The sequence below is a fragment of the Ursus maritimus genome, unplaced genomic scaffold (genome assembly GCF_017311325.1).
Source record: "Ursus maritimus isolate PB19 unplaced genomic scaffold, ASM1731132v1 scaffold_24, whole genome shotgun sequence".
NCBI lineage: Eukaryota > Metazoa > Chordata > Mammalia > Carnivora > Ursidae > Ursus > Ursus maritimus.
This window is the reverse complement of record NW_024424897.1, coordinates 13,462,194-13,472,980: the sequence shown is the minus strand read 5'-3', so window position 1 is coordinate 13,472,980 and position 10,787 is coordinate 13,462,194. Positions and strand designations below refer to the sequence as shown.

General features: G+C 44.9%; 1 long non-coding RNA gene across 1 annotated transcript; it reads left to right on the top strand.

Annotated features, from left to right (window-relative positions):
- Nucleotides 1-72: 72 nt before the first annotated feature.
- Nucleotides 73-3,596, top strand: LOC103665660. Its single transcript, XR_569332.2, has 4 exons — nucleotides 73-185; nucleotides 405-574; nucleotides 1,974-2,461; nucleotides 3,400-3,596. It is a non-coding gene; the product is annotated as an uncharacterized LOC103665660 (long non-coding RNA).
- The last annotated feature ends 7,191 nt before the right edge of the window (nucleotides 3,597-10,787 follow it).

Below are 10,787 nucleotides of genomic sequence, written 5' to 3'. Positions count from 1 at the left end.
CGGTCTCCCTGGGAAAGCCGGGAAGTACTGAGTTCCCGGAGCCCTCCCGCGGCTCGGCAGAAGCAGCAGGAACTGGGTCGAGGAGGAGAGGCCATCAACATCTTTTGACACCAGAGGCCTGTGAAATTTGCAAGACACAGAAAGAGAAGGAGCCGAGGGAGGCTTGAGCCTTCCTTCGAGGAAGGGTGACGGATGGGGGAAGAGGGTGGAGGAGGGGGCGGGGAGGGGAGGAGGTTTAAGGACAAGGGCTGCCTGAAGAGAGAGAAGGGAAAGATTTGCAAGAAAATAATTTTCTACTCCATCACAGAGTACTTAAGATGCTGTTTCTGAATTATCAAAAGAAAAAAAAAAAGAAAGAGACTGAATTATATTTGGGGTTCTAACAGACTTCGTGTATTTCACAGGTAGCAAGTGGCCAGGTGTTCGTGATCAGGGGTTGGAGGTGTAAGGAAGACGTGATCATCTGCATCCATCTTGGGTGTAATCTTGTGTTGTCTAGCAAGCCTCGGAAATACTTGGTTCAACACAAACCCCGGAAATGCCCTAAGAGAAATGGTGAGGAGAACTTTGCAGGGTGAGTAGCCGATTTAGGCTTCTCCAGTAAGGGCTGCTCTCGGGTATAGACACCAGGCACTAGTTGTTCTTAATTTCTTTCGCAAAGGTGAAAAAAAGGTGGTGGAGGTGGGAGAGCCCATCCTCACCTCTGAGAGCAGTAGCAACTAGGGGACAGATGATCGGGGTCGGTGGCTCAGGTCTCTGCAAAGGCAGAGGTGAGGCCCTCATCCGTCTCTCCCTGACAAATTGGGCCTTGGATTCTGGCACAGGCCAGGAGCTTGGGAGTCAGCACTGGGCTTGGGGGAGGGTGTCTTTGGTCAGCAGTTAGGGGGGCGATGGAACAAGAGTGAAACTGGGTCCTGAGCAGGGCCGGGTCAGACCTGTTCTCTGGCTCGTGGTGCAAAGGGGAACGGGGGTTGCGTCTTGGGAAGGAGCAAAGTAGGAGGCAAGTCTGGACTGAAAACATCACGCCCTAAGCCAGGATTTGAAGGGGTGGGTTGGCAGTCCTGAGTGGTAAGATGAGCCTGGGAGAATGAGCTTGGGAAAATGTCAGAAGAAGATGTACAGAGGCAAGAAATTTTATGGAGAGGAAGGGACAAAAGGGGTAAGAATCAGGATGAGAACTGGGGACACTAGGACCTGCTGTGGCCCTCGGAAAACCAGAATGGCTGCCTGAAAGAATGAAGGAATCTTGTGAGATACTTCCCAGGGAGAAGGGGGAGGGCAAAGTCTATTTGCATTCATGGACCCCATACCCCGCCAAGGCTCTGTCCTCTTCCATTCCTAATGGTGACTCGAGCTGTTCTTTGTGGAGCTGGTAATCGGGCAGGTCTCCCTGGTTGTGTGCTCACCCTTGGGGGGATGCTCTTTGCTGTTAATGATCCATGAAGAGGGGGTTGCTGATGCCTGGAGGGGATCTTGGACAAAGGAGCTACCCTTTGCCTGCTCTGGGTAACTTTGCTGGCCCCTCTCTAAACCAAATACATATTCAATGCTAATTAATGTAGGAGCACCTCTTTTGTGAAGGGTTTAGGAACATACCCAAGTCCCCCTGAATGGGAGAGGGTGGGTAGTTGGGAACCATATCCTTCTCTGGCTTAGTCATTTTCAACTGGATCAGACCCAGAGCCTTCCTTTTAAGCAAATCTTTTGTAATGCCCTCTGTTCTCCTGAAATGAAATTCATACATAAAATAACATACCTACATACAGAACTCCCAGAACAAAGCCCCACGATAAGAAGCCCCAATATAAAGGAGAAATAAATGGTAAGTAATTTATAATGAAATAATATCAGTGGGAGCTCCTGGCTGGCTCAGTCAGTAGAGCATGCAACTCTTGATCTCGGGGTTGTAAGTTTGAGCCCCATGTTGGGTGTTGAGGTCACTTACAAATTATATAACTAAAATATCTTAATAGGTAAATGCTTGGGCTTGACTACATTAGAAGACAGAAGGAAGTAAGCAGATGCTTGTATCTCTGTATGGAATCACCACGGATGAGACACCGTGAAGGTCCGTTGGTATAGAGGAATGGTGTTACCGACTTATACATCACAAGGAAAGTGGCCATTGAAGACACCCTTTCTGAAAGAGTAAATAACCCTTGGAGAGCCCTGTTGCTCTAGCTGACTTTATGGGTCCCTCTGCCCACTCATATGTTGAAGACCTAATGGCCAAGGTGATAGTATTAGGAGGTGGGGCCTTTGAGAAGTAATGAGGTCATTATGGTTGGAGACTTCATGAATGGAATTGGTGCCCTCCTTTAAGAGAGCCCACGGAACTAGCTTGCCCCTTCCATCCCGCGAAGATACGAGGAGAAGTTGGCAGTCTGCAACCTGAGAGGCAGCCTTCACCAGAACCCAGCCATACAGGCCTCTCGATCTTGGACTACGAGTCTTCAGAACTGTAAGAAAGAAATTTCTGTTGTCTATAAACCACCCAGTTTATGGTAATTTTTAAAAGTAAACTCTACACCACACCCCCCAAAATAAAAATAAATAAAGTAAACTCCACACTCAACATGGGCCTCAAACTCACGGCCTGGAGATCAAGAGTCATGTGCTCTACCGACTGAGCCAGCCAGGCGTCCCTATGGTATCTTGTTATAGCAGCCCAAATGGATTCAGACACACGTACAAAACCAAGCACAGTTGTCCCTGAATTTATATGACAGCTGGATTCCCCAAACTTTTATGTTTAATGAAAATATGGTAAGATACTCTGAGATTATAATGTAAAACAGTCAGGTTCTAGGCTGAGATAGAACTTATATAATTAATACCCACATGATCATCTCTGCCTCTGTGAATATCCAGTGGGATATTTGAAAATCCTACGTTACCATGTGTATAGCAGGATGTCCACCATCCCTGGTTTCTAATTATTAAATGATTTTCCAACCATTCCCCCAATGATTATGAAAGTAGAAAACATCCCTACAGATTTCAAAAGTCTCATGGGGAGCAGTACTACCCTCTTAGAGAATCTCTTCTCTACCTACAAAGCTCCCCAACATGGGGTGAGGCCAGTTGCCTGGGTCTTTGGGACCCTCTGGAAAGTGACGCATTGATACTTCCTTCCCGGTGAGAGTTGATTTTATGTGTCAGCTGTGCTGGGCCACAGGGTGCCTAGACATGCGGTCAAACATGACTGTGGGCATGTCTGTGAGAATGTCTCTGGGGGAGGTTCACACTTCAACTGGTAGATTGAGTAAAGCAGATTGCCCTCCCTAATGTGGGTGGGCCTCATCCAATCTGTTGAAGACCTGAGTAGAACAAAAAGGCTGAGTATGGAAGAACTGCCTGACTGCATGAGCTGGAATACTGATCCTTTCCTGCCCTCAGACTCAAGCTTGCACCGTCAGCTCTCCGGCATCTCAGGCCTTCCAACTTGGACTGGCGCTGTAGCCTTGGCTCTTTGGATGTCCAGCGTGCTGATTACAGATCGAGATTTCTCAGCCTCGGAAATAGTGTGAGTCAATTTCTTTCTTTCTTTCTTTCTTTCTTTCTTTCTTTCTTTCTTTCTTTCTTTTTTTTTTTTTAAGATTTTATTTATTTATTTGATAGAGTGAGAGAGCACAAGCAGGGGAGCAGTAGGAGAGGGAGAAGCCGGCTCCCCGTCAAGCATGGAGCCCCATATGGGGCTGGATCCTAGGACCCTGGGATCATGACCTGAGTCGAAGGCAGACACTTAACCATCTGAGCCACCTGGGTGCCCCCTGCGTGAGTCAATTTCTTATGATAAATCTTGTTATAAGTGTGTATATATATGTGTGTGTCTGTATTGTGTATGTTACATATAATATACACATACACGCACACACGTATGTATATAATCTACTGGTTTTGTCTCTCTGCAGAACCATGACAATACGCTCCCTAACACCTGCCCATCTCTCTCACTGCTTGCATTCCTTTCGACCCTCTCCATATATTATCTCTTCCCCTTTAACTTTCTTCTCTATCATTCTTCCATATAGAAATAATCAAGTTTCAGTCCTTTTAATTCTCTCTTCTGCCGTCCCTCTGAGTCTTCCATGGTGTAGAAGAAAGGAAAAAACCCGTATGAGAATAAAGAAATTTACATTTTATTTATTTTTTTTTTTAAAAAGATTTTATTTATTTATTTGACAGAGAGACAGCCAGTGACAGAGGGAACACAAGCAGGGGGAGTGGGAGAGGAAGAAGCAGGCTCCCAGCGGAGGAGCCTGATGTGGGGCTCTATCCCAGAACACCGGGATCACGCCCTGAGCCGAAGGCAGACGCTTAACGACTAAGCCACCCAGGCGCCCCAAGAAATTTACATTTTAATTCTAGCTCTTTCTTTTATTAGCTGTGTTGCCCTGGACGTGTGTCTGTGAATTAGGGCTGGTCACATTGATTGCCATGGTGCTTAATCTGAGTGGAGACTCCACAGCCCCAGGACCTGTGTCCACCCTGGAAATACTCTTTATTAAGTTTTTAAGAGAGTAAACTTGGGGTACCTGAGTGCCTCAATCATTTAAGCATCTGCCTTCGGCTCGGGTCATGGTCCCCTGGGTTGGTCCTGGGATCGAGCTCCCTGTCGGGCTCTGTGCTCAGCGGGGAGTCTACTTCTCCCTTTCCCTCTGCCCCTGCTGCTGTGCTCTCTCGCTCACTCTCTCTCTCAAATAAATAAAATACTAAAAAAACAAATAAGTAAACTCTGCACCCAATATGGGGCTTGAACTCATGCTCTATCGAATGAGCATGCCAGGTGCCCTCACCCTGGAAACAGTCTAAGCCAGTTGTCTTCTCAGCTTCCTGAGAGCAGGGTTTGTCTTATACTCTGGCAGTAGCTTCTATCTCCAAGTGTACGTGGTGCCACGTGAGGCACGTAGCGGGCATTCCATTCACCACGCATGTGCCTTGAGTCAGGAGCTATCACCAGCACTAATGTTCAGACCAGCTGTGGCAGGAACCCACCTTTCTGGGATGCAGAAACGAGCGTCTCTGCAGTTTCTAAAAGGCTGGTCAGCAGGAAAATCACCCAATTTTCCTCTAAATCCAACTACAAGGTCACCCAGACTCTCAATCACGATGTTATCCTTGGTTTCTGTCTCGAGTGTCTCATTCTTTTTTTTTTTAAAGATTTTATTTATTTATTCGACAGAGATAGAGACAGCCAGCGAGAGAGGGAACACAAGCAGGGGGAGTGGGAGAGGAAGAAGCAGGCTCATAGCGGAGGAGCCTGATGTGGGGCTCGATCCCATAACGCCGGGATCACGCCCTGAGCCGAAGGCAGACGCTCAACCGCTGTGCCACCCAGGCGCCCCTCGAGTGTCTCATTCTTACTACACTGTTGTCTACACTCAATGTCTCTGTTCTATCCTGCCTTCCTGGATGCTGACCGTTGGCTCCTGATAGATCTCTTTGTTTCCCTCCTGGTTTTGGCTGTGGCCCATCTATGCTCTTTGGCCTCCAGTTCCAGCTCAAATTCCTGACCTTGGTGTACCCAGCTGGTTTCCTCCCGTTTGTATCCTAGGTCGTGACAAGTTGCGTCACCAGGAAGAGTCCCCGGGGCCCCCACTGCACACTGTACACTTATACAAAGTACAGGCAGGGCCTGTGAGTACATAGAGGGGCTCATTTAAATAAGTGCCCAAATCCCAGTTGCTCTGAGTTGTCACTTTTTCAACCTGTTCTAGTAGCCTCTCCTACTTTTGCAAAATCAGTTCAGAAAATACCAGGGTGCTTAGACATTTCACAAACCAGCGGTGGTTTCTGGTGGCCGTGGTGGCTACCTGAGCTTGGACCTAATGGTTCCAAGTCCTGACAGTTATACACAGTACTGCTCTGTGGGTAATTCTTAGATTCCATCGCTATGACCACCACCTGGGTGTTGATGGAACTGGAAACCAATATGTACAATGCCAAGAAAAATGGAATACCACTGGTACTCTAAAAAAGCCAGAAATCTTTGTTGCCACCTTGGGAAGCAGAAGGCCACTACTCTTCTTGCAAGACGCAGGCTGACTGTCTGAGAGGTCTGCAGGTCAGGTTCAAGTGTCAGCAGTGGCATCATACCTGGAAACAACCACTTTGCCCTAGTGTTCAGATCCTGCCATTAGATTTAACTTTTAGGACCATTGTAAAATTCAGGTGCCAAGACAAGTCTTTGGGGGAAAGAATAGTCTTTTCAACAAATGTTGCCAGGACAACTGAATATCTACATTTAAAAGAATTAAGTTGGACTCCTATCTTACACTATACACAAACAATAACTCAAACTGGATTGTAAGCCTAAATGTGAGAAGTAAAATGATAAAACTCTTAGTATAAAACATAGGAATAAATCTTCATGGTCCTGGGTGAGGCGATGATTTCTTAGCGATGACACCAAAAATACAAACAATAAAAGGAAGAATTCAGGGGCACTTGGCGGGCTCAGTCGGTGGAGCCAGTGACTGTTGATCTTGGGGTTGTGAATTTGAGCCCCACATTGGATGTAGAGAGTCCTCAAAAATAAAATATTTTTTCAAAATGGGCAAAGGATTTGAATAAATCTTCCTCAGAGAAGATACACAAATGATCAAAAGCATATGAAAAGATGTCTGACATCATTAGTCATTAGGGAAATGCAGATTAAAACCACAATGAGCTACCACTGTATACCCTCGAGGCTGGCTGGAATAAAAAAGAGAACAAGTGTGGGTAAGGGTGTCGAGAAAGTGGTACCCTCATTCCCTGTGCAGGCATGTACAATGGCGCAACTGCCGTGGAGAACAGTTTGGCAGTTTCCCTAAATGTTCTCACGTGACCCAGCAATTCCATTCCTAGACAAATAAAAATATATCGGCACACAAAGACTTGCACAAAATGTTCACGGCAGCATTGCTCACAATAGCCAAAGAGTGGAAACGACCCAATTGCCCAGCAACCGGTGAATGGGCAAAGGAAATGTGTTCTCTCCATACTCTGTCATACTAATCGGTAATAAAAATAAAGAAACGCTGACACTTGCTACAACATGGATAAACCCCGAAAACATTAGGCTAAGCTGAAAGAACCCAGTCACAAAGACCATATATTTTTATTATATGATTCCATTTATGGAAATGTCTAGAAAAGGCGAATCTATAGAGACAGAAAGTAGTTATGAGGTTGCCAGGGATTAGGGGAAGGATGGGGAGGGACCTGAAGTGGGCACAAGGTTTCTTTCTGAAGTGATGAAATGTTCTAAAATTAGACAGTGCTGCTGGTTGCACAACTCTGTACATGTACGAAGGACCATCGAATTGTACACTTTAAATGGGTGAATTTTATGGTAATGCAAAGTATATCTCAATAAAATTTCTTCTTTTTTCTAAGAAGTAAGTTTGATCCATTCAGGGACATTTGTCTCTAAGTAAATAAAACTTGCAGCTTACAAAAATTCATTAGGTTCTCCAGGTGCCATCCCTGTCCTACGAGCTGTGTAAGAGCCTACAAAAAGATTTGAGACCGAAAACAAACGTATTGGCTTGAAACTGTAAAAACTTACTGAAAATTAATCAAATATTGGCAAACTATGCCAACTAACCAATGAAAACTGACTCACGTAATGCCAATGTAAAATCATATCAATTGATGTAATTATGGGATGTGGGTGTATTTCATGTTTGGTACAATGGCAAGTAAGATCTCCCCACGTAGGTGCTGGGGCCATGAAGGTCTTGGGATGGGGAGACTGACACCCAGCCAATTCTTTCTTTCATTTTTATATTTATATTTACATTTGTACTTATTTATTTATTTACTTATTTATTTTATATTCAATTCATTCTTTCCTTAAAGTGAGATCTCACTTAAGGCTTCTGTAGTTCTTTTCTATAGTCTTGCCCCTGTCTAGGCACCCACGTTCCCCAGACATACCAATGATAGACAGCCTTTGAATTTTTGCCCCCCCCCCAAATCTCCTTATCCTACATAGAAATCAGTGTGTGCAAAATAGTTTTACAACAGAACCAGGTGGGTCCTTTCACTCTACTCAACTGAGGCCCCCAGCTCCTGCTGTACAGGGCACTGGGTTCTAAGTCACCCTGGAACGGCCCTTCCTGTGTTGCAGAGCTGGTATCTGTTCATACTTGTGTCCCCGATTAAAAATGCTGTGCTCCCCAAGGACTTGGATCTGTTTCACTTACATTTGAATCCCAGGACTCAACACAGTGCCAGACACATGCTCCGAGTGCGTAAAGAGATTTCTTAACGGGCAAATTATTTACTTATTTTTCAAAAGATTTTCTTTAGGGGCACCTGGGTGGCACAGCGGTTAAGCATCTGCCTTCGGCTCAGGGTGTGATCCTGGCATTATGGGATCGAGCCCCACATCGGGCTCCTCCGCTAGGAGCCTGCTTCTTCCTCTCCCACTCCCCCTGCTTGTGTTCCCTCTCTCGCTGGCTGTCTCTATCTCTGTCGAATAAATAAAATCTTAAAAAAAAAAAAAGATTTTCTTTATAAGTAATTTCTACACCCAATGTGGTGCTCAAACTTACAACCCTGAGATCAAGAATCACATGCTGTACCTACTGAGCGGGTCAGGCGCCCCTGGGTAAATTCTCCTCCTCCTCCTCCTCTTCTTCTTATCATTATTACTATTATTAATTTTTTTAGAGAGAATGAGTGGGGGGTAGGGCAGAGGAAGAGGGAGAGAATCTTAAGCAGACCCCATGCTGATCTTGGAGCCCGACCTGGGGCTTGATTTCACAACCCTGAGATCATGACCTGAGCTGAAATCTAGAGTTGGAGGCTTAACGGACTGAGCCACCCAGGCGCCCCCTGGGTTAATTATTTTAATTTACAGTGTTCGTGGAGACAGTCACCACCTGCCTGGATTTTTGCTTTCATGTTCTAAATTTCAGTTCTTATACATAAATCAAGTGGGTTCAAAAGCAAATAAATAAAATAAAAAATTTTTGGATCCTCCTTGAAAAGAAAAACTTAAAAAATTACTACCAGGCAACCATCAGAGCAATGACTGATGCATACGAGAATCGTCAATGGATGCTAAACTTAGTGGGGAAAGGCTGGAGGATTAGCAGGATAGTTACACAGTCTCAAAGTATCTCTGCACGAGATTATTTTTTCAAAGAGAATATAATAACTTTGCAGTGGAGAAATTTGGCAGACACAACACCAACCAATGGTCAATCTTCACATCACCAGTAACAGGACAAATTGCTACCATAGGCCTCCTGACAATGATGCACAGAGCGTTAGTTCTGGAGGATTCCGGCCCAAAACTCACAAACGGAACCTAATGGTAAGAAAAGCGTTGGAGGTATTCAATCTGAGGGGGACATTTTACAAAGTAACCGACTCTTCGAAAATGTCAAGGCTATGAAAGGCAGGGTAAGACAATTTTTTCCAGACTGAAGAGGAATAAAAAGACACACAACAGACTGCCACCTGGGATTTGGGATTATCTTTTGTCATATAAGACTTTATCTGGGCAACTAGTAAGAGCCGAGAAAAGTCTATTGGTTCGGTAATAGTGTTGCACGAGAGTTAATTTTTTGATTTTGATAATCCTTCTGTGGTTATGTTGTCACATAAGTCCATTTTTAGGAAATACACACTTAAAGTATTATTTTTTTTTCCTAAAGATTTCACTTATTTGTCAGAGAGAGAAACCACAATCAAGGGGAATGGCAGACAGAGGGAGAAGCAGGATCCCCGCCAAACAAGGAGCCTGATACGGGCCTCGATCCCATGACATGAGCCAAAGGCAGATGCTTAACTGACCGAGCCACCCAGGCATCCCAACACACTTAATGTATTTACTGGTAAAGGGACAGTGTGTCTGTAACTTACTCTCAAATATTTCGAGAAAAAAATTGATACCCAGAGAATGAGAAAGCGAATGCACTAAAACGTTAACTTCCTTTTTTTCTTTTTTTAACATTAACATTTGAGGAACGTGGGTATAGGTCGTATGGTAATTCCTTGTACTGTTTGTTTGCGTATTTATTTATTTATAAAGGCTCCACGCCCAACGTGGGCTTACACTCATGACCCCCGGAACGCAGGGGAATGCAGTTAGTTAAGCCTCTGCCTTTGGCTCAGGTCATGATCCCAGGTCAGGTCGGGCTCCCTGCTCAGTGGGGAGCCTGCTTCTTCCTCTCCCACTCCCACTCCCCCTGCTTGTGCGCGCGCGCTCTCTCTCTCTGTCAAATAAATAATAAATAAATAAATAAATAAATAAATAAATAAATAAATAAATAAAATCTTTAAAAAACTAAATAAATAAACTCATGACCTTGAACTCAAGAGACTCTTGCTCTCCTGACAGAGCCAGTCCAGGTGTCCTTCCTTGTACTATTCTTGCAATTTGTTGCTATGCCTGCAACTATGCACCCCCCCCCCGGGAAAAGTTACAGAATGTTAAAATATCTTCTGCCTCTGGACACAGAGGCCATGCTATCATCGCATATCATTCGTGGCACTGAGGGATAAACCTGTGAAAATTGGTGAAAAGGATGTTGAGTCATTACAATTTCTTACCTTCATCTCTGTTCTCTCTGCAAGGCCCATCCGTTTGCGTGGGTCTAAGTCAATTTGATTTGTACGCGATATGACTTCGTACATATTCCACATGTTGGGACGCTCACTGGGCTCCACGTGCTTTCAAAAATAATGGTGGCTTACATGCGATGGAAGTTTAGCTTCTCCCTGAGTTCTAGAACTCGGCCGTCAGTCCAGGGCTGGTACGGAGGCCCCGCTAGTCAACGGAGACC